Raw genomic sequence first — 25,606 nt, 5'->3', positions numbered from 1 at the left:
ATTTGCGCAAGAGAAATTAGAAGTACAGGCTGCTCTGCAGAATGCAGAGAAAATGCTGGAAAAAGAATGCGTTGCCCTGGAGCAGCTGAAGATCACGTTGAGCGCCACAAGAGCATCGCTGGAGGCGGAGCTTAGAAACCAGGTGACTCTGTGTGAGAGGGAACATGAGAAGGTCCAAAGACTGAAGCAAGAGCTGGAGAAGCAGAGAGGCAGTGCCATCCCAATGAGTCAGTATACCAAGGAGAAAGAGGCCTGGGAAACAGAAGCAGCAGCGATCCTAGCAACAAGAACTGCAGAGCTCAAAAAGATGAAGGAGGCGTTGATGCAAACCCAGAGTAAGCACCAGGAAGAGGTGAAGGCCCTGAGAGGGGACTGGCAGCATCAGATTGAGGAGTTTCAGATGCAGATGGCTGAGCACGAGATGCAGCGCACCAAGAGGGAGGAGGTGTCCGTCAGGTGGCCTGCCTGATGTTGCAAAATGAAACCGAGATGGCTGATATCCACAAGCGGCTGGACTACACGACCAATGAGGGGGCCTGGCTACAGCTGGAGTTGGACAAGGTTCGGGAGGAGCACCAGCAGCTGCAGGTCCAGAATAAAGAAACAGAGACAGATTTAAGCCTTGCTCTGAGTCTGCTAGGAGACATAGAATCGCGACTCAATTCTAACGAAGATGAACTAGCAGCCGCACTGAGTGAAAGAAGAAAGGTAGAAGGACTGCTTCAAGACCTGAGGAAGGACCTGGAATCTGAGTGTGCTGACCGCAAGATGGCGGAGAAACAAAAGTGTGACCTAGTCAAGGAGCTCGAGGCTCTGAAGACTAAACGGGATGCTACGTTGGACTCTATGGCTACCCAGCAGGAGGTTTCTCAGTTGAAGCTGGAGGAAAATTTTACAACCCCAAGACAGATGTTTGAGTCACTGAAGCAGTCCAAGGAAAAGGTGACGGTAGAGATAAAGCAAGGGAGACACACCAGGAAGCATGACCATGATACCGTTGCAGTGCTACAGTCTACTTTCCACAAGGCACGGAAGGCGAAGGCCAAGTGGCAATGCAGTAGCACAGTAACAATCCAATCATACTACAGTGCCCAGGGGGCCCAAAGTGGATTCCTTGCCATGAGGGCAGCCACTGTGAAGAGACCGTCGCGAATGAAATGGAAGTGTGCCCATGATCCTAAGAGGTGAAAGACCGCACAGATTGTCCAGCGACTCTCTCAACAGAGTAAGTTAAAGAGTCAAGACAGAAAGGCCCAAGCCTATGAGTCTGCTGACCGTAAAAGAGAGGTGTACTTCGGGTTAATAGGAATCCCGACCAAGTTGAAGTACTGAAGATAAATGGTGTGGAACCCAACACTGAAGGTACACTGAGGAAGAAAGGTCCAAAAGAGAAGGCCAAACAGTCACTGGCGAGTGTATGCAATGAGCTGACCGAGGTCAAGGCTCTTCTACAGAGTAAAAGAGACCCTGAACACAAGGAGATAGTGAGGTACCAGTCCTCAGGCCCAGATGGCCTGGTAATTACCCCAAAAAGAAAATGCCTAAATTGGAAGGCAAGAAAAAAAAAGGGGGGAGGGAAGGGCCGACGTCGGACATTTTCGCCAAAGATGCTGGTGCACGGGAATGGTGCACGGGCCGCTCCACAGGACAATGTTTCGCTGGGGAGAGGGATATGTGACAGAGTCACTGACTCAGTAAGCTGGAATGGAGGATGTGGAAGTTGGTCACAGAAGGAGAGCTTGTTTTTCCACGTGAGGGTGGAGAGAACTCTCCCGGCTAGGAAGCCGTAGCTGCTGCTGCTCTGGTCCCCCAGTCCTGCGAGGAGCTTTGCTGCTGGGACAAGCTGGGACCCCAACACAGGATAAAGATAAACATTGCTGCGAGGCTGGACACAGCCTGCTTCCTGGAACCGTGTTCCTGTTTGCTACTGGAGCTGCAACAGATAAGACTTTATTATTACACTTATTGGTTATACTTTGTGTTGCATATGTTTTGGGCATAACCATATTAGCTGGCTGTCCTGTTAGTAAGGGCTCAAGAAGTGAGTTAGTTTCCCTAACGGGAACAGGCTTTATTTTCTAGAAAGTACTTTTTTAAAGGGACAGTGCACCCGTACTTTATTTTGCTGTGGCTTATAAACCACTATAGTTGACCGTTTCCCATTGTGTCTAGCGTCTGACTGACCCCGCCGCGAGGCCGTCCTGCCTCACTTTATTGTCCCTGTTTTGCAGCTTAGCAGCTAGCTGCAGTTAAATGAATGAATGAGAAATGTGTATTTGCGACACAAGGGGGAGGTTCTAGCGCTATGCCAAGCGGTAAATTGGAGAAGTGTGCCTGCGAGTAAGTAGCTGTATTAAAGATAGGTATCAGTTTCCAGACCACAGACGTTGAAACCGCAAAGTGAATTGAATAAGTTGTCTCCGGTTAAGCTGAAGTGCCTTCTTGTTACATAGTATCCTGCCGTCTCATTATCCACTTGAGCTGAATTGGTGGTGTGCGTCTGCGGCTACCGATCAAAGCCAGGACGGATACATTGTATGCCGGCTTGTAACCCAGAACGATTATAGGTCAAACCACAACCCCCATCACAGAGCCCCCTCAATTAAGTGGATAGCTTGCGCTAGGAAAGGGCTAGCACTCTATTTTTTGGAATGCAGCAAAGTAAAAAGAAACCATGAATTTTATATTCATTGCATACACAGAACATACATTTATAAATAAACTGTATGGTGTTTTCAATGCAAAGGCAGGAAACCCTTTCCTGCCGGTCCGGCAATTAATCCATTAACATGCCCATAAGCCTCAGAGACCCAAGGTATTAGGGTGGCCGGGATATTTGTGGGTACCAGATTCCGGTGTGAAATATGGGCGCTTCACACTTGGTAACCAAACCGCAGACTTACTGTTGCCAGGTAAGTGGTTGGACATGGTATGCTAAGTAGCTCAGGTATGAGGTTAACGCATGCTCTTAGCAGACCGGGAAGCAACTTCTGCCCAGTCTAAGAACTCCTGGCAAATCTGGGATAGTTGGGGAAAGTTGTTCCCACGAGAGGATTGGGTGTGCATGTTAGGAATAGGACCCTTAACCCTATAAAAATGCCTGCAGCCCAGTCCTAGAGTGATTCATCTAAGCTTTACCAAGAAAAATCCAAGTTTTAGCGTCAGCGGTTCTGGAGTGTGAGGGGTTAACTACAGCATAATGAAGATTTGCATCCCTCTTCCAGAATTTGTATAAGCTAAGGATTGCCAAATGAACCCTGTAAGGACATTACGAAATCTTTCCCTTCGGAGAAGATATAGGGGTGGCAAGTTGTGCCCCTAGCCAAGGACTGCCGCACGACTCAAATTGCACACCCACTTGCATGCGTGCAGGGGTGCCCAGAGACTTTGTTTAATTCCGTGGACATTTGATTTTGTTTCCCAATCCCAGTAAGTGTTTTATTGACTGTAATTGTGAATATTGTGTGTTTGTCTTAAAAGGAAATAAATTACAATTTATTTTGCCCATCTTGTGTGCTCAATCCAGAATCCCGGCATTAATGTGTTGGTAAGACCTGGTTTACCGTGACACTCATTACCACAGATTTGCAAACATAACCGTGGTCTTTAATTAGAGGATCATGTACATACGATTATTGTGTTTATAAACACTATAAACACTGCACAATCATGTACCAATGTCTCTCCCAAATTCCACCAACCCTGTATTATGAAGGGGCTTGTAACATGGGAGTTATCCCTGTTCAGGTAATGTGCCTCTAATCCAGCAGTGTGGTGGTTAACTGCTGGTAGTCAATTAACAAACACCACCTGCCTGATTAAGATTGCTTAGCAAAGCCTGTCTTTTGAGACAGGACAGAGACTCCTTAGCTCACACCTGAGCAGAACTTTGGAGACAGAGGACCGGAGATTTTTTTATGTGAATTTTTTTTAATGCTTTTTGCCTACAAACAGTCTGAGCAACTTAAAAAATCTCATGCAGCAGAGACCAGAGTTAAAGGGATACACACCCAGGCAGGAAACTTACACTGCACTGAAACCTACAAAACCACAGATGGACTCTTTTCCCCAATCCCAAGAGGAGAGAGACTGCTGAAGCAGCTAAACCTTATTTGCCTATCACAAAGTGTAATATGGTCATTGAAATAGGGGGTTTGCCTTCCAGCCATAGTCAGGGTTCAAGAAGTGAGTCAGCCCTTAAAAAGGGATAGGTGTTTGTTCTTTTCAAAAGTTTCGCTGAAGCAGTGAATACAGATGGTGACCCACGAGCGGTACTGATTTTGCAAATAAAGGTTGCCACACCACATAGGGCTACCAGCTGTGAATGGAGTATATGCAGAAAAGTGTGAAAATTGATACAAGACTGTGCTGAAGCAGGGGAATTTTTAGCAAACAAATGCTGAGTGTAAAATTGCCCTACAGGGGAAAAAGGGATTGCTGAACTGTGTAAAAGGTATTCCAAAGCCAATTGCTGAGTGTTGAGTCACCCTGCCGGGAGTGAAAGAAATATTCCACTGCAAAGAATGTTTTTTTTTCTGCAAGTAAAAAAGTCTACCTATGTATTTGGGAGCAAAACAGACACCCAAAGTGTTAAGTGTGAATGCCATAATACCCAAAGATGAGACTGAAAATTACTGAACTCAAGCAGAAAACCAAATTCTGTTGCTGAAGCGGAGGAATTGCACCTAGCAAGTAAATGGTGTAAAGCAATCAGAAGTTTTTACCTAGCAACTACACATTCAGCATACCTAATGAGAGATTAAATCTAGCAAGTAAATGATGTAAAGCAAATAGACATTTTTACCTAGCAACTGCACATCTTGTATACCTGATAAGAGAAAATGCATGCACAGTACTGCTGATATTGTAAAACTTACCCAAGAAAGAAAAGTCTACAGAGATGCCTGTGAGAGCTACGACCTCTACAAGCAAAATATGCCCACCTGTAGGACTACCACAATTGGGGGTTCTAGCAAATACAGTGGCAACAGCTGCAATAGCGCCTCCTGAGGTCAGGAAGAAAATTACACCTGATAGCCTAAAAATGGAGGACAAGATGCAGCGTTCCTGTAATGAACCCTACCCCACGGAAGAGTGGCCCTTCCAGTCCAATAAAGAGGAAGACATCTCTTACGGGGAACCCAAACCGAGTCACATCCACAAAACACCCCAAGAATGGTGGGGGTGCCTGAACTCGGCACAAACAGAAAAGACCGCCCTCTATGATGACGAATATGGTCGACAAGAGAAAGAGCGGGAGCAGCAGATCACGCAATATTTCTGTCAGCTAAAGCAACTGCAAGAAAAGCCTGGCGTATATAATGAAGCTGCTAAAGTATCAAATAAAGAAGGAGACCCCAGTATTCCGGATGGGACGGAGTCATCCAAAACAAAAAAGCGGAAAAAGAAAAAGAAAAGCGGTTCTTCACTTACCGTGGAAGGAACAGACACGTCCGCAGATCCTGTGGAGGAAAAGGGGGACCGGGTTGCCCTGCAGCCTAGAGAAAATGGAGAATACGTCCCGCGGTTAAACGAATATCCAGAGGGCCCAAGGCAGAAGTCGTGTACCCCAAAGAAGTGTCTGTCCGGTGCCAACAGTGAGGAACCCTCAACCAACCATCCCAGGGAAGCGGAGCCGGAACCAGTGAGTATTGATCCCTTGACCAGCCCTGAGGATTCCCTAAAAAATGCCAGGCGTGACTGTGATATACTCCGTGAACAATTGTAACAAAAGAAAGATGGTTACGTGGAGCTACTGAAAAATAACGTGAAGCTACAAAAAGATGTGCTCACAATTTACTCTTTAGCCAGGACAGAATTGGACGTTCTCAAGACTGAGCTAGATACTGCAAATGCTACTATTTCCGCCATGGATGGAAAGCAGAGCCAGTCTGATAAAATTGTGGCTACGCTAAAGCGGAAGAATGAGGAGGCACTGAAGCAGATGACAGTCTTCCAGCAAGAGGTTCACACTCTTCACATAGAGCTGAATGCCTCACAACAGGAGGTCAACAGAGTCCGGATAGAGGTGGACGTATCTCAGAAAGAGGTTCAGACACTCCGCAGAGCACTGGATGCCTCACATGATGAGACCAACAGCTGCCGCACAGACCTGGAAGTTTCCAGAAAGGAACTACACAGTCTCACTGAGGAGCTGGACATTTCTAAAGAAACGATTGTCAATCTTAAGACAGATCTCAAAGTCTCTAAGAAGGAGCTTCAGACCCTCAACCTAGAGAAGGAAGTCTCACGCCAGGAGACTGTCATTCTCAAAGCAGATGTGCATAAATGGAAGGAGGACTGCAAAGAGGCCCTGAATAGTACAGAGACTGAAAAAGGAGAACATTTAAGATTACAAAGAAAAAACTTAAAATTCAAAGAAGAAAATTTTAAATTGACAAACGACGTCAAGGAAAAAAATGAAAAGCTGCACGAGCTTAAAGAAATAAATAGACTTTTGGAAGGTGAGAAGTTTGAAGCAGAGCACCGACTGCAGAACCAACTGCAAGGTCTGCGTACGCACCTCGAGAAGGCCAAGGAGAAGCAGCAAACTCTGCAGGAAGAAAATCTGCATGCTGTTAAAGAAATTCAAATGCTGCAGGAACGTCTGATTACTCAGTAAGTCCCCGCAAAGCAGCATGAGAAACTGAAGGCTACCCTGAGCATCACCAAAGCATCGCTAGAGGCCAAGCTTAGAACCCAGGTGACCCGGCACAAAAGGGAGCACAAGAAGGTCCAGAAACTAAAACAAGTAACTGTGGCCCAAGCAAAGAAGTTCATGGTGCTTCACAATACAATAAAATTGTGGAAGCAAGCTCAGAGAAAGCAAAGTACGCAGATAAATTCCCTGAGAAGAGACTTGCAAGATGCACTCAAACAGGTTGAGACTCTGCAGACCAGTAACTTACAGATTCCTCCAATACGAAAAAAGATATTGGCTCTGCCCAAGCACCAGTATCCCACAGTAACTAATGCCCGTGAGGACAAGGGTACAGTGAGAGTTGGGGACTGCACGCACCTTCAAAACAAGATTACGAAGTTTGAGCCACCTAAGAAAGCACAAGCCAAACCTACAGCTGCCCAACAGGCAACAAACAGAGGTAGGAGTGCAGAATCAAAGCCAGAAGAATCCTTAGCTGAGGAAGCTGAAAAGATAGGATGTTCTCTGGAAAGGGCGGTGGAGGTGCAACTCAGTCCCAAAGAAGCTGAACTGGTGACTCCGTTGTGTGGAGGAGGTGCAGAAAGACCGCTTCAAAAGCGGAAAACTCTACGGGCTAGTCCTAACTGCTCTACAACTGTTGCCATACAGTTTGTCTACAAAAAGAGGAGTGCCCGATGCAATGGAAATCTCATGACTGCGCACTCTGTAAAAAGACTATACTTAGAAAAAGTCCTCCTCGAGCGACTGAGGGGTGCTGATCTCAAGCATCTTCAGGAGGAGACACGAATAAACTGGAGAAAGGGCTCCAATCCTAGAAGGACTGAGGGTTCTCTTCCTCCATCCACTCTCATTCAAGTCACAGAGATATCTAGAATGAGAGTGGAAGGATGGGCTTTGGCCGTGGCAAGCCAGAGCTTCCCACAAACAGGGGAGGTATGTAACAGGGGAGTTATCCCTGTTCAGGTAATGTGCCTCTAATCCAGCAGTGTGGTGGTTAACTGCTGATAGTCAATTAACAAACACCATCTGCCTGATTAAGATTGCTTAGAAAAGCCTGTCTTTTGAGACAGGACAGATACTCCTTAGCTCACACCTGAGCTGAACTTTGGAGACAGAGCAGAGATTGTCTTTGACTCTCACAACTTGTCTTGAGCCCTGCCAGAAGACACAGCAGAGCTGCTTTCAAGACACAGGGGAAACTTCTAAACCTGAATGCTTACACACCCTGAGGAAAAGGGAGCTGAACCAGGGACAGAGAAGATTTTCCCTCCAAACCACAAGGAACAGATAAGACTTTTATTTACAAGACTTTTTATATCTGTTCATTTCATGCTATATGTTTGGGGCTGGGAGACATGCTTATCTAAGGGAGTTGTGAACCACATAGTATTTCACTAGAAATACTCCCAAGTGAATAGAAGCTTTGTTTACCCCTTGGTTGGATGGTTTCCTGATGTTAAGGAAAAGGCACAATAAAAGGCTTATTTAATTTCACCCTAATCAGTCTCCCTTGCATACCTCTTTGAGCGTCCGCCTACAGGGCCCATGTGTTGATATTGGCACAATGTTGGAGCTCTTATTAACTGCGCATGTAACCGTAGCAGGCCTTAAGTACCCATGTCTGTAACAGGGTATTCCTTCCCTAGTTACTCGTGGTATCTGTAGTCCGATTGGTTGATTGGCTTATCCTAATCTCCAACCAACCGTCTCAGGTCTCTCTCAAGGTAACTGATATAACTTGCATCTCTGTAGAACTCTCTGCTCCGCTGGGCCTCCATGCAGTTGGGATTTCAAGTCTCAGCCAGTCCATCCTGAGGTTACTCAAGCTCCCCGGATGAAGTCACAGGAAGTGACGAAACATGCGGCATGTCGGGTCTTTTAGCTGATTCTTGACTCATTACTAACTCCGTCGGCCATCTCCAATAGCTCCTTTAGTGCGCTGATCTGTGTCACAGTTACCTTTCACGTGTTACACCCAATTAAAGAGGTGTCAGTGCTGCCACAGGGCGGCACTTGCTACTTGCTACTGAGACAGCGTACTTTAATTTATTATTTATTTGCTCACATCCTTTTAATACTACAGACACACCCGTGCGTCTATGTTTATACTGTCGTGTACAGATACAGCTGCTCCGAATATTTTGGTCCCTCATGGTACGCCATATCTCCTCAGTGCAGCAGTGTACGAGCAAGCAGCTTGGCGGCAACACGGGTATTACGTCACCCGATTTAGTATCACTAAACAGCCCAGCACTGCGCTAATCACTTTTACCACTCTAGTGATTATAGGTGTACAGCACCCTCGTTCCTGCACCCAGACTTAGGTGTATACTATACCAGTGGACATATAACTGGAGCAACTACAGTACTACTGTTGACACACGCACGCACTGATGTACAACGCATGCGCAGCCCGCAATACACTGGGTTTTCATGAATATGTGATCTATAGTAATCTATAAGCACAGCGCACTGTGTCATGATGTTTAACCACTACTAAACGTTTTTTTCATACACCCAGTGCTCCCTGTGCCCGTTACTTACCTATAAACGGGCCGTCCAAACAGCTAATTTCATGCACTGTTTCGGCGCATGCGCAAACGCATACTTAAACAGATACATACACATTCAACTTATATGACGCATGCGCAGTTCACACACCGCATGGATGTGCTATGTGGATATATATTGCAAGTATCTGTAGAGCCTATACTGACTAATAGGTCACAGGGTGAATATACCCATCTAGACTGATGATATCTAGAGCATCTACTCAGATCCATTGAAACCTCACAGGGAGACAGTATTAGTGCACACCACTATTGCCAATAATTAGGATCTTGAAGATACTAACTATTCTTAATACCCGTCCATAGGTCTCTCCCCTTGATACTGTGATGCCATATAAACAACCTCAGCCATCACTTTCTCTAAGCAATTGCTAGATAAAAAGGGGGTTTTTCACCCTTAGTGACCCTACAGTCTATACCTACACTAGTCTGGATACCTATCTCTTTGGTACATTAATTTAGTGAGCAAACATAGTCTTTACACTACTCAGTTTCATTACTTTGAGCAAAGTGAGACGCTAGACGGACTTTGTTTAGACCAACAGTAGTCTATTTTATTCAGTATATCGCACAGCACTTTATAATGTTTAATTTACACCATTACATGGATATTTAATAAAGTTTAATTATACACCACATCCTACCCCTGACCGTCTTTATTTTTAGGTCTGCGGTGCGCCTATGTAAGGGGGATTCTTTGGTGTACCACTCTCGGTACACATCTTTTGTCTACTCAAGCTCCAGCCAGGACTGACTCTGCATGCTATTGCGACCCCTCCTCAAGATTCCTCCCCTCTTTGTCCCTCCTCTTCCACAGCCTTTCCTATTGACTACTTCTCCCGTCTATCATGAATCCGCGTCAATGTCATACTAGGGAGTAATCTGCCAGGGGGTAGTGTGAGAATATAGAGGGTTACAATTGTATTCTACTTAATATAGCTCAATAATAAAGTAATACAGTAATCTTTTCAGTACTATATAAATATGTTATTTTGAATATTATAGATAGTATAGTGTTGTTGCTACAGTGTGAGCTCTTGTCTCCTACTGCAAAAATGTTCACATAGTATAGCAGAGACATAAGTAATGGAAATTGCTATAAAAAGTGGGTGCAGATGTGAAATGTGGGGGAAAAAGACAACTTAATTGAATTTTTTACACTTTGCAAAAAAACTGATTGCCTATTTTCTCTATGCAAATTTCTCATTAAGAAGCTGCAGCTGCCATCTTTGTAAAACAGTACATTTACAATCAGGATCTTGCTTCTATCCCTCAGATGCTGTATAAACATTGTTCGTGTTGCTAAACAGCAGATCAACAGGCTTGCATGACATTTTTCATTTACATTTCATTTTCATTTACATTTAATTGTAGGGGAAATAAGTCAATTTCCAATCTTTGGAAAGTTCCTCCATGGGAAAATGTAACCTATAAACCATTTTATTAGGCACAATGACAGGGAAAATGCCACAGTACATACAAAAGAAAAACACATTTAGTTGATCGTATTAACTTTTTCCTTGAGAAATTAACAATTTGGCACAACTTGCAGTGTGGCACCCTTTGAACTGGCAGGGATTTCACAGATATTAATTTGTTTGAGAAGCATGTTTGTTAGGTAGTGAGGATAAGGCAGTAATGGTGTAAACATTGTTTTATGCAACCAGTAGTATGATTGCCTAAACATGTTTAATTGCCATATAACTTTAATGCAACTATTCATACAATAAAAAGAGTGACATTACTTGAATTTAATTTTTTGCTCTTCTTTGTGTACAGTATTGCTTTTGCAAAAAAAGTATTGTGATATTCCTGCATACAGTATGATTACATAACAAAATAATTTGAAACAAACAAATATACTTTATATATTTTATATTCCCCAGCTACGGCAAGGCAGATACATTTTGCCTTTTCAAAACATCGACCAAAATGTGCTACTGTTATTTTGACTGATGATTCAGTAATTAGTGATTAATGGTTACACCGAGTTACTTCTGTAGGGGGTTTCAGGAAAACAATGTAGTCACCGTTGTTTTAGATCTACCACATTTTTTAGGCTTGAATAAGAAACTCCATGAATGGAAGTACAAAGTATTAGGAATGGTGCAGAAAACAAACTAGGAAAGGATTGTTTTTAAATGTAACCGAATGTCTTTATTTTAAACTCAAATACTGTATGTATTGCAGTTTAGATATACATGTTATTTTTCTTTGCTTAGGATTTCAAAACTTTCCCTATAAAAAGACCACTAAATGTAAGTATTATTCTGGAACCAGGGTCACGTGTAAGATGTGAATGAAGCCAGATAGCTTAACTCAGCCCCCTTTCCAAAGCACATCAAGTCCTGCTATATTTTCTTCAATTTATTAGGAAAGCATCATTTATATACAGGCACTTGTGGATGGTATGGTGTGGTGAGAGAGTGCTCTCTGTGTGAGTGCTTTATAATCAGAGGCAGGTAAAAAGGAAATGGCCTTGCCAAGAGGAGTATAGCATAGGAGTATTCACTCAGCCAGTGTCAGGAAGGAAAAGGAAGTGTGTAATAGTTGTCACTCAGGAATAGGGTCAGGGCTAAACTACCTGTGAAAACAGATTGGGGAGAATGGTATAGTCCATTTAACTTGGAGGACTAGAGATGTTGCCAGGGCAACAAGGGACTAGCAGACTAGAGAGAGAAAAGTATCAAAAATGTATCCATTCCATCTACACTAGGAGTGATGCTGCAGGGAAAGCTTACATCCAAATACAGCTAGCAGGCAAGGAAGGGGGGGGGGGGGTAAACAGAGGGAGCAGAAATAGATATTCCTGTTCCAAGACACTCCCCGTCTGGTATCTGGAGATACCACTATATAACTAGAATATGTGGAACATATGTGCATACATAATAACAATGCATAACATCATATTCACGAAAACAATGCACAATCTAAATACAGCTACTGTAGCAGGCAGAGCTGCAAGGAAGGGGGTTGGGGTGGGCAGGGGGGGGTAAACAGAGGGAGCATAAATAGATATTCCTGTTCCAGGACAAGTATAGTATATTGTATTCTTCAAGTAAAGCACCTTGAGCCTTATTCTATATATGGGATCATGGTGTTAAAACAGTTTTAATCACAGTTCCAAAGTGAGCTGCATTGTTTAAAAAGTTCTGTACTTTACAATTTCCTGTATGAATAAGTCTTTTTTGTTTGTCTATTAAAGGTGTAACAGCTTGTAATAGATATAAAATCCACAACCAATATGGTCAATAGAACATTGAACAACATTCAACTTTAAAAAAGTCAGATGGTAAATATTTACTACTGCACCGACACACTTTATTCGAGCAAATACCCGGTATGTACCTGGCAGATACCTGGAATGCGCCGCTCCTCACCTCTGACAAGCCCCGTTGCATTTGCCTTCCCAGCCTGGGTTCATGCCTGGCTGATGGGCGGCTGATCTGTTAAATGATAATGATTAGGATTTAATAGGCTGCAATGCTTCGCGTGTCTACCAGATGGCATAAATTCATGAATTGTAATGCAGTATATATATATGTACTGTGCAGTATTGCAGCCAGCGGGAATAAAATGCTTCAATCCCTGCCGGAAAAAAACTCAATGCACTCGGGCAGAAAACAGTCACAAACCTCAATACACCCGAGTATACCCGAATTCGTGGGACTAGCCGAGCTCGAATAAAGTGTGTCGCCAGTGTATGCACACATTTTGATGGCATTTTAACTATTCATAGCTGCTGCCTCTCATAATGCCAGCACTTGATGCTCTTTAACCCTACTGCAGAAAATCTCTATCATACACTGGTACACATACAGTACAGACACACATGCAGTTGAACACAGAGATACAATATTCTGACATATGGGTTCTACGCCCATGCAAAGAATTAATCTAACGGGATCACGTAAAAAAAAAAAAAATACTGTAATAAGAAATGAGGCATTCAAATGATGCCGCGGGGTCATGTGACGTCGCGTTGCCATGGCAACGTGACGTCATGATGCCAGGACATCTGAAGCAAGGTAAGTGGGGGGGGGGCCGAGGAGAGGGGTCAGACGGCAGGGGGGTGCAGGGAGAAAATATTGCGCTCCCCTGCATTAACTTACCCTAAATATTTGTTCAGATATTTTTGCCTTAAAGGTCTGCAATTTAGAATTTGTCTACATTTTATATTTTTTTTGTGGAAGTTGATTTGCCTTTATAGCTATTGAATATTTTTGGAATTTGTGATATTTGTTCTAAATGGAAGCAGCCCTGTTATTCCAGAAGTGCATTATAAATGTTCAAACCTTCAGTATTAGGTGATACGTTTTTTATTTGTAATAACAATTTCTATTTTAGGACTAGCTTTCCTTTCCATAAAAAAATTACCCTAATGTACAAAAGTACACTGGCGACCAACTTTATTTTTACTTGGCTAGCTCCGCGAATTTCAGAAGATCCCGGTGATGTGCGGTTTTGTGTTGTTTTCTCCCTGGGTGTATAGCGTTATTTTCGCGGCTGTGATTTAAGCATTTTATTCCCACTGGCTGCAATACTGCAATGCCGTGTAAAAACGCATGGGGGCGTTTGTGAGCTGTTGTCTCTGAAGTCTAATACCTTCGCGGTTCAACCTGCAGTACACAGTCTGTGCGTGCGTGCACGCGCAGTAATAGTAAAATTGCATATTTTATTTATTTTAAAGTACAGTACTGTACATGCTCGGACCCTGTTGGGGTGAAGTGAGGGTGTTCCTAACATCTGGGGGAAAATGAATTTTAATTCTATGGTGAGTACTGTCTTGTTGCCGTATTATTTTGGTGGGGCTGGCTGGGTACTTCTTTAGGGGGCTGACCATTACTGTACATTAAAACTTTTCTTTTTTTTTCCTCAGAAAAGAAAACGGCTAATGGGGGGATTTCGATGGATAATATTGTACTGTATGCTGATGTTTTCCGGCCGTACAGTATACTGTGTAATAAACCCTGAATAAATAAAACTATGCATTTATTCTACATATTCAGTATAATTTCATTATGTGTCTTCCACAGTATACTGTACAGTGGTATACAGTGCCTAACATCTATGGGCAAAAATAATTTTATTCCTAGGTGCCCTAGAACAGAAATTCCCACGCCAATTGCCTGTGAACTTGACCGCGGCCCTAAGTAGTTCCCACGCTAATTGCGCGAATATAATGTAAAATAACCCGTTCTGTGGGTCTGAGCGGGTTGAAATTTACCTGGTCCCCATGCGGGAGGACCCTTGCCATAGTGGCAAAATATCAGGAACCGGAGATACAAAAAGACAGTTTAAAAGCACATTACCAAAGTGGCTTTTTTTCTGCCATGCAAGTCAATGGCAGAAACCTGAACTTTAACATCACCCTGACTCCGTTCTGTTGCCACGAGATGGTCGCAATTTGCCATGCAATCCTGCCGCAACTAGGACTACATGGTACCGAATATGAGCCCTCTAGGTCGAACAGAACCGGAGTTCTGGATTCCAGGTTTCTGCTCATTCTGACTTAGCCGATTCAAAGCTTTCTCCGCCATTTGCTCTCAATGGTAGGACCCTCCTCGCCGGCGTGTCCCTTTCTCGTCGCCATTACTGCTGGGACCCTGTTGGGGTCAAGTGAGGAGGTTCCTAACATCTAGGGGCAAAATTAATTTTATTTCTTGGCGCCCTAGAACAGAAGTTCCCACGCCAATTGACCTAGTTCCCATGCCAATTGCCGTAGTTCCTACGCCAATTGCGCGACCAGCCAGTTAAAAAACAGTGCAGCAAGCCTCTACAGTACATTTGTTACACTGGCAAAGGAGCAAATGGAAACAATGTGAGGCAATTCAACATGGTCTTTTATTGGTGGAGTCAGTACAAAAACATTTATTTACAATATTGAAACATTTAAAGTGCACAGCAATTCTAACCATCAACACATAATAATACATTCTGCAGCCTTTATTAAATTCTTCTGCCTGCCACAAAACATTTTTGGTGCATGGGGCACAGGGAGTTAAAGTGACTTGCTTTTTATGTACTGTATTTGGGGGTTGTCTTTAGGGGTTTATTCATCAAATTATTATGATGAACTGCATTTTGAAATGACACTGCTGTTAACTACAGTATTTCAGCCACACACTTCCAGAGTTTTTAATCCCTCTCTAGCCAAGCGTCAATCGGCTGAGTCACCCTAGCCTACAGTACCATCCCCCTCTCTCCACTGGGTCATTGATCTGCTGCATATTGCCATTGTGTTCTTAATACGCCCATAGCCGAGCTACAAACACTCAGCATGCCTGCTTCTAATCACACCATCCCCCTCCCCCCACCCTTAGAGGCCTGTTGTTTGAACGGTAATGCTTTGAAAAATCCCCTCTCGGATTTGAAATGTAAATCTGATGTGCACAGCACTGTGAGAATTGAGAGTACACTGATAAATATTTTCACACCCTGATGAAATACTGTGTCAGTCACTATGGTTTACAGTCACATGTTTTTAATACAATACAGTACATTCTTTAATATCTTTAAAATAAAAATATATAAATCCTGGTAAAATATTTTATAAATAAACAAATAAAATAATTCATTGGTGCACTGTAGGGGTGGCTGTCAATTATTATGATTCGCAGGAAAGTGAATAAATATTTATTTTATTTTATCAGGAACCAAAAAAACAAATATAAAAATAATCAGGAATAATACATACAGTAATGCAGTCTTTATTAAGTTATTTTGGCAGCTTGAAATTGGAAAACCTTTGGAAAACATGGGGAAACATGAGTAATGCACATTTATAAGAATATTATTTAATACTACAGTATATACAGTACAGTACTGTAATGTACTGTATAATATACTGTACTGTATATACTGTATAGTAAAATTAATTTTTCTTTAGTCTTTATCTTTTCCTCATTCTGTCTGCAGTACAGTAGTTCATTGAGAGAGGAGAGGTTTTGTGTACATCATTGCTGCTGTTTATATACTGTACATTTGACTGTACAAGCAGATTTGACTGGACACAACGCCCCCATCCCCCTAGGCCACCGTTTTTCCTGGAACGACAAGAAAACCAAAAATTTGTGCAGTTACTGTACTGTATTATGCAGAACTACTGTAGGTGGCTGGTGCAGCTTTGTCTGGAAAGAAAAAAAATGGGGCAATTACTGTAGTAGGCAGTTACTGTAGTACTGTCAAACTAGTGTACTGTATACTGTGCTGGAACTACTGTATACTCTGACTACTGTTAAATTCTATGTACTGAAACCTGATGGCTGGTGCTGCTCTCTCTGTAAAGAAAAAACTAACTACTGTATACAGTACTAGTACTCTTACTATCTGGAAAGAAAAAATCTTTGCCATACTTACCTGTAACATACTGTACTTACAATACTACAGCACAGTACTACTTTCCTGATGCTTGCCCATTACGCGCGATGACAATGGGCAACACAGTGGCAATATGGTCTATATATTTATTGCAGCGTTCCACGGTGAGTACATCGTTCCAAAAACTCAGTATGCCTTTCAACAACTCATCCTTTTTGGAGGGTTTCACCACTTTCCGGATATGGTCCTTCAGCTGATGCCAGACCATTTCGAACGGATTGAAGTCTGGCGACCTGTCATTGGAAAGAAAGGACAATTGGTTTAAGAGCTAAAAACAGTGGGGAACAAAAATGGGACACGGTCTACTGCACTTACTCCGCTGGCGTCTTCACCCAGTTGATGCCGCGCTCAATGATATGCGCCGTTGACGCAGTGTGCTTGGGATCGTTGTCCTGGTAGAAGCGGTGACCATTGGGGAAGTCGCGTGTGATGTATTGCACAATGTTGTCTTGGAAGAAAGCTTTATTCATGATTCCTATAGCAAGAAAAGAAAAGTGCTCAAAAAACTGCACAATAGTACAGTACAGTGCATACGGTATGGCAACACTAGTCAAGTACAGTGCATTAGGCGACATTATATTTGATACATTTTACCTTCAAAGATGACAATGCATCCCGGTCCACGCCTAGAGATGGCACCCCACACATGCAGCTTCACAGGGTGTTTTGGCCGCGGCTTCAAAGATAAGCGGCCTTTTTTGTGGAACGCAAATCGTGCAAATCTCTCCAGCGACACAGTAGACTCATCAGTGAAGATGCAATCCTGGAAAGTCTCCCCGCTGTCGATCCATGCCTGGGCCTGGAGCACTCTTTTGATTTTGTTTGCGTCCTGTATCATGGGGTACACTATGTAATGACAAGGAATAAAAAAAATTTGCGGCACAGTGCAGTACAGTTTGCGAAACAACACTTTTACCTCCTGTACTGTCCAGTACTAACCTCACACGTCCATATTTCCATTCAATGCTGCGTCTCATCTTCTTTATGCTGCTCTCGGATACAATCAGATTGTGCTTTTCCTGCAGAGTGTATTTGACCCTTAATGCACTCCTCTCATCATTCTCCTCACTTATTTTGTCCACCAGAACTGTTGTCTCCCTACAATGTAAAGAAATTATATTGTTTTATTAATATGCAGCAATATAAAATGTATATAAATGTAATGTTGTAATATACAGTACATTAAATATAAATAGACAAAATATATACTGTATACTGTTGTTCTATAAATATAAATATACAAAATAAATATACTATTGTAATATAAATATAAATATACAGTACATCCTATTCAGTATACAGTATACCGTTGTAAGATTAATTGAAATATACAAAAAATGTATACTGCTGTACTATAAATATAAATAGACAAAATATATATACTGTTGTACTATAAATATAAATATACAAAATAAATATACTGTTGTAATATAAATATAAATATACAGTACATCCTATTCAGTATATACCGTTGTAAGATTAATTGAAATATACAAAAAATGTATACTGCTGTACTATAAATATAAATAGACAAAATATATATACTGTTGTACTATAAATATAAATATACAAAATAAATATACTGTTGTAATATAAATATAAATATACAGTACATCCTATTCAGTATATACCGTTGTAAAATTAATTGAAATATACAAAAAATGTATACTGCTGTACTATAAATATAAATAGACAAACTACTGTACAGTATGTTGTAATATAAATCAACAGAAATAACAACAGTATTACAGTAGATACAGAACTGTACTGTAGATGTACAGTACAGTTTTCTATATTTTTTTTTTGTTAAGTTTTATAAATATACTTACGCGTTTGTTACCCTTGGTGCCTTTTTCCGGTCTCTATTTTTTCCTTGTGCATGATAGCTCACGGTGGTTAATGGCACAACGAGGTCAGAAGTAGCTAACCAGCGTTGCATAGCAGCAATTCGGTGTCCGCTCCTGTACATCTCCTTAATTCGCATGCTGAGATCCTTTGAAATCTTTTTAACAGGCATTGCTGCGAGTGGAAAGAAATACAAACACAAGAATGTATATTCGATGTTTAGTCGATGTGTATTCTATGTGCAGTCAATACACAAAATGGATGGTGTATTTATACGGTAATGACTCACATTAGAGTACGCCCACTTTCAACACCTGTACCTGGCCGCCATGCATAAAAGGTCACACACTTTGCATAGGCCACCACTCCAGGATCTTTATCTGAACTTGCCCTTGTCCAGATACTGCACTGCATTGTGCCACCTGCTTCCATGGAGCATCCCCGGTTCTATGGACGCAAGAACCCTCTCACCTCTGCCGTGCCTGTCATGCTGAAAAAGCGAAAGGCGGTTGCCGTTTCCACGCCAAGGGCAAAGCGACAGGCTAAGGCCAATAAAGAAAACCTTCTGCTGACCCCAAAGGTTAAGGGTTTTCTTAGACGTAAGCCTCATTATGTGAAGAAGATATACGGTAATACGCTCTCTACGCAAAACAAATGGCAGCCAACCCATCGGACCCGCAGACCACTTCCCATATGCTTCGACGACTCTGCTTTAGCTGTCCCGGAAATCTTCATCCCGTCTTCTCCACCCCCATCTTCTCCGGTTCCATCTGACGACGCTGCCGCCTCTGAAATCCACGGGTCACTTTCTCCTTTGTTCTTAGACGACTCTGCTTCTCGCCCGGAAATCCAAAGGTCACCTTCTCCATCCCTCTTTGACGCTACCGCTTCTCCTCTACCGGGTATCCACAGGTCACCTCCTCCACTCACCATCGATGCCGCTTCTCTCCATGGAACCCCCATCTCATCCTCTGTTGCACCCATCCCCCCAGATGTCCAGACGCCATGCACAAGAAGCAGCTCGTTGGACCGGATGCTGAATGGGATAAGTGTGGATCTCCCCGGGAACTCTATTGTGCTGGCAAAGATAGATCTGCTTCTGGAGACAATGTTAAATGTGGAGCAACGGATGCTACAAATGGAGCAACGGATGGATCAACAGATGGAGAAGATAGAGGCTGACATTGCTGGCATACATTATTTTCTCGGTGCTAATGTCCCTGTTTCCCCGACGCCGGAGCAGGAGGGTGACATGGATGTGATGAATGGGACCTTCGACCCCCTTCCATCACCAAGCGCCCCCCCTCCACCACAAGATGTAGTGTACATGTATGCCGTTGAGGAGGACATGACAACCCCGTCAAGACAACGCCAGGAGACAACACGGCGACAACGACCGGAGGAAAGCTTCCTCCCTGACATCCTACCATCGCCCGTCGCCACAAGCACACCCGCTCCCAAAAGACCTACACCCGCTCGCATCGAAACAGTGCCCGACATCACCCTGCGCAATCTGACAGCGGCGCTTAGGGAGAAGTATAGGGTGATGAGTGCTGGTGCACCCCACAAGTATGCCTTGATCATTTTTAAGCACCATGTTCCCTACACGTTGTACTGCGAGTGGGTGTTCAAAGTGAACTACGATGGGAATCGCGTAAAAAAGGCCCTTCCTGACAATTTAAGGAAAAACATTGTGGAAGAATTGCGGCGCTTTTATACAGATACAGATCCTGTAATGAAAGGCGTTAGAGACTGCATTAATGGCATTTTGCGCCATGCAAGGAATCGGCCATGGATGGACAATGTGGAGGACTGTCAGTGAGACCATACTGTTGTGCTGAACTGTATTGTACTCTCCATGTTTTGCCCTACAGTACCTGCTGTACTTAAACAAAGGAGATGTTGTTGTGTGTTTTTTTCACAGGACATGCACAACTCCAGTCCCTGAGGGCCGCAAACAGGCACGGTTTTCAATGTTGCCCTGGAAACCTGCCCTGTTTGCTGCCCTCTAGGACTGAACTGGTGCAGGTCTGACTGACAGTGTTGCGCACCATCCCACTGTACTGTACTGTATACAGTACAGTACTGGGTTTCTTTAATAAAGGAGATGTTACTTAAAATGTCACTTTAACTCCCTTTGCCCCATGCACCAAAAATGTTTTGTGGCAGGCAGAAGAATTTAATAAAGGCTGCAGAATGTATTATTGTGTGTTGATGGTTAGAATTGCTGTGCACTTTAAATGTTTCAATATTGTAAATACAATACTGTGTATTGAGGTTTGTGACTGTTTTCTGCCCGAGTGCATTGCGTTATTTTCCAGGCAGGGATTGAAGCATTTTATTCCCGCTGGCTGCAATACTGCACAGTATATATATATATACTGCATTAAAATTCATGAATTTATGCCATCTGGTAGACACGCGAAGCATTGTAGCCTATTAAATCCTAATCATTATCATTTAACAGATCAGCCCGCTGTCAGCCAGGCATGAACCATGGCTGGGAAGGCAAACGCAACGGTGCTTGTCTGAGGTGAGGAGCGGCGCATTCCAGGTATCTGCCAGGTACATACTGGGTATTTGCTCGAATAAAGTGTGTCGCAGCAGTATGCAGCAAATCAACGACCCAGTGGAGAGAGGGGGATGGTACTGTAGGCTAGGGTGACTCAGCCGATTGACGCTTGGCTAGGGAGGGATTAAAAACTCTGGAGGTGTGTGGCTGAAATACTGTAGTTAACAGCAGTGTCATTTCAAAAGGCAGTTCATCATAATAATTTGATGAATAAACCCCCAAAGACAACCCCCAAATACAGTACATAAAAAGCAAGTCACTTTAACTCCCTTTGCCCCATGCATCAAAAATGTTTTGTGGCAGGCAGAAGAATTTAATAAAGGCTGCAGAATGTATTATTGTGTGTTGATGGTTAGAATTGCTGTGCACTTTAAATGTTTCAATATTGTAAATAAATGTTTTTGTACTGACTCCACCAATAAAAGACCATGTTGAATTGCCTCTCATTGTTTCCATTTGCTCCTTTGCCAGTGTAACAAATGTACTGTAGAGGCTTGCTGCACTGTTTTTTAACTGGCTGGTCGCGCAATTGGCGTAGGAACTACGGCAATTGGCGTGGGAACTAGGTCAATTGGCGTGGGAACTTCTGTTCTAGGGCGCCTAGAAATAAAATTCATTTTGCCCCTAGATGTTAGGAACCTCCTCACTTGACCCCAACAGGGTCCCAGCAGTAATGGTGGCGAGAAAGGGTCACGCCGGCGAGGAGGGTCCTACCATTGAGCGCAAATGGCGGAGAAAGCTTTGAACCGGCTAAGTCACAATGAGCAGAAACCTGGAACCCAGAACTCCGGTTCTGTTCGACCTAGAGGGCTCATATTCGGTCACCATGTAGTCCTAGTTGCGGCAGGATTGCATGGCAAATTGTGACCCTCTCGTGGCAACAGAACGGAGTCAGGGTGATGTTAAAGTTCAGGTTTCTGCCATTGACTTGCATGGCAGAAAAAAAGCCACTTTGGTAATGTGCTTTTAAACTGTCTTTTTGTATCTCCGGTTCCGGGGGTCTTGGAAGCTGATATTTTGCCACTATGGCAAGTGTCCTCCCGCATGGGGACCAGGTGAATTTCAACCCGCTCAGACCTACAGAACGGGTTATTTTACATTATATGTACTTACAGTATATACAGGATTTATATATTTTTATTTTAAAGATATTAAAGAATGTACTGTATTGTATTAAAAACATGTGACTGTAAACCATAGTCACTGACAAATATTTTCACACCCTGATGAAATACTGTATCAGTGTACTCTCAATTCTCACAGTGCTGTGCACATCAGATTTACATTTCAAATTCGAGAGGGGATTTTTCAAAGCATTACCATTCAAACAACAGGCCTCTAAGGGTTGGGGGAGGGGGATGGTGTGATTAGAAGCAGGCGTGCTGAGTGTTTGTAGCTCGGCTATGGGCGGATTAAGAACACAATGGCAATACACTGGCGACACACTTTATTCGAGCTCGGCTAGTCCCACGAATTCGGGTATACTCGGGTGTATTGAGGTTTTTGACTGTTTTCTGCCCGAGTGCATTGCGTTATTTTCCAGGCAGGGATTGAAGCATTTTATTCCTGCTGGCTGCAATACTGCACAGTATATATATATATACTGCATTACAATTCATGAATTTATGCCATCTGGTAGACACGCGAAGCATTGTAGCCTATTAAATCCTAATCATTATCATTTAACAGATCAGCCCGCTGTCAGCCAGGCATGAACCATGGCTGGGAAGGCAAACGCAACGGTGCTTGTCTGAGGTGAGGAGCGGCGCATTCCAGGTATCTGCCAGGTACATACTGGGTATTTGCTCGAATAAAGTGTGTCGCAGCAGTATGCAGCAGATCAACGACCCAGTGGAGAGAGGGGGATGGTACTGTAGGCTAGGGTGACTCAGCCGATTGACGCTTGGCTAGGGAGGGATTAAAAACTCTGGAGGTGTGTGGCTGAAATACTGTAGTTAACAGCAGTGTCATTTCAAAAGGCAGTTCATCATAATAATTTGATGAATAAACCCCAAAAGACAACCCCCAAATACAGTACATAAAAAGCAAGTCACTTTAACTCCCTGTGCCCCATGCACCAAAAATGTTTTGTGGCAGGCAGAAGAATTTAATAAAGGCTGCAGAATGTATTATTGTGTGTTGATGGTTAGAATTGCTGTGCACTTTAAATGTTTCAATATTGTAAATAAATGTTTTTGTACTGACTCCACCAATAAAAGACCATGTTGAATTGCCTCTCATTGTTTCCATTTGCTCCTTTGCCAGTGTAACAAATGTACTGTAGAGGCTTGCTGCACTGTTTTTTAACTGGCTGGTCGCGCAATTGGCGTAGGAACTACGGCAATTGGCGTGGGAACTAGGTCAATTGGCATGGGAACTTCTGTTCTAGGGCGCCTAGAAATAAAATTCATTTTGCCCCTAGATGTTAGGAACCTCCTCACTTGACCCCAACAGGGTCCCAGCAGTAATGGTGACGAGAAAGGGTCACGCCGGCGAGGAGGGTCCTACCATTGAGCGCAAATGGCGGAGAAAGCTTTGAACCGGCTAAGTCAGAATGAGCAGAAACCTGGAACCCAGAACTCCGGTTCTGTTCGACCTAGAGGGCTCATATTCGGTCACCATGTAGTCCTAGTTGCGGCAGGATTGCATGACAAATTGCGACCCTTTCGTGGCAACAGAACGGAGTCAGGGTGATGTTAAATTTCAGGTTTCTGCCATTGACTTGCATGGCAGAAAAAAAGCCACTTTGGTAATGTGCTTTTAAACTGTCTTTTTGTATCTCCGGTTCCGGGGGTCTTGGAAGGCTGATATTTTGTTACTATAGCAAGGGTCCTCCCGCATGGGGACCAGGTAAATTTCAACCCGCTCAGACCCACAGAACGGGTTATTTTACATTATATTCGCGCAATTGGCGTGGGAACTACTTAGGGCCGCGGTCAAGTTCACGGCATGCGCCTGGCTGAGAAGGCAAAAGGAGCCCGGCATGCTCCAGGTGAACAGCATGGCATTCCAGGAACATATATAAAAGAAAAAGAAAGAAACAGGCGCACACCTAGTGCATTACCATAATAAAAATGTATTAAAGGAACATAAAATCTATAAAATGCCCACTCACAAAGGTACAGCAATCAATAGCGTGTATGAGATAGGCTCTCATGTGCCAGCAGCTCAAACATCAGCGTCCATTGGCATACGGCCATTACTCAGCTACACTAAGAACTCTCAAGGCATTGTTTCCTGGTGGGACCTGTTTCGCTGAACACGCTGAACACCAAAGGCGAGGGATTCCATTTCCGGTTCCGGCTGCACGAAGGAGGTTCACGTGACGACGCCACTGACCTGAGCTGGACGCTGATGTTTGAGCTGCTGGCACATGAGAGCCTATCTCATACACGCTATTGATTGCTGTACCTTTGTGAGTGGGCATTTTATAGATTTTATGTTCCTTTAATACATTTTTATTATGGTAATGCACTAGGTGCGCCTGTATCTTTCTTTTTTCTAGATATCATTAGGGACTGGTGATCCCTTCGAAATGGGCTGCAAGAACCTGGAGTCTATGCCATCGGAACAGGACTTTATGTACTAAAGGTTTTTTAATCTTCATTTTTATTTTTTGACAATTTTTTCTATATTTTTTACATATTAAATTCATTTTTTGATTTTTTCATTTATTTTTTATAGGGTCCTATTGTCAAGAGATTGCACTATTATTGTATTAGTTTATTGTCTGTATCATAGTGTATTAGCCTACATTTAGCCGCCCCGCTAAGCGCATTCATGATTAACAACTGGTTCTTCTAAGAATTTATTTTTAATCAGGATATTTTAGAGGCGCTACTTCAATTTCTGCTTGTTTTGTTCTATATATATATATTATATATATATATATATATATATATATATATATACTGCTGCGGCCAAGTTTATTCGAGCATTTGCCCGTTCTTGGCCGCAGCAGTAGCCTGGCGCGCGCCCGAGAGTGACGGGCGCGCGCCGAAGCAGCGGAAGAGCGCCCTCCGATCGGTGCGCTCTCCCTACCGCTGCCGGGTCCGCCGGGTCCCCCGGAACCCCCTGCCGCTGTCCCGCGATCGCGGGACACCAGGGCTCCCTCGGGGAGCCCCTGGACGCGCGTGCAGGGGGCGCACGCTCCCGAAGACGCGTGACCGCGCGTCTATGACGCGCGGCACACCGAGGGGCGGCCACTAGCAAGCCGGGAAATCTCCCGGCTTGCGGATCTGGCCGCAGAGTAATAAAGCGTGTCGGTAGTGTATATATATATATATATATAACATACACAGAAAACGAATACAGAAAACGAATACCGCATACACTACCAATAAATATTGCAATGTCAAAACCTACCTAAATCAGAAAAATATATCTGAAAAAGTTGTAACAGAAAAAATAAAAACTGTAGGTGGTGCTAGAGGAAAAAATGAATATGGAAACACAAAAAAAGTAAACCTCTAAAGGAGCACTCAGACAAATGTTTGCAAAAATAGAAAAGGTACTTTAATTAAATCAAAAAAATAACAGACATACAAACAACTAACTGAAGAGCCTGCCTGACTAAAA

The sequence above is a fragment of the Ascaphus truei genome, chromosome 3 (assembly GCF_040206685.1).
Source record: "Ascaphus truei isolate aAscTru1 chromosome 3, aAscTru1.hap1, whole genome shotgun sequence".
Taxonomy (NCBI): domain Eukaryota; kingdom Metazoa; phylum Chordata; class Amphibia; order Anura; family Ascaphidae; genus Ascaphus; species Ascaphus truei.
This window is presented reverse-complemented; position numbering follows the sequence as displayed.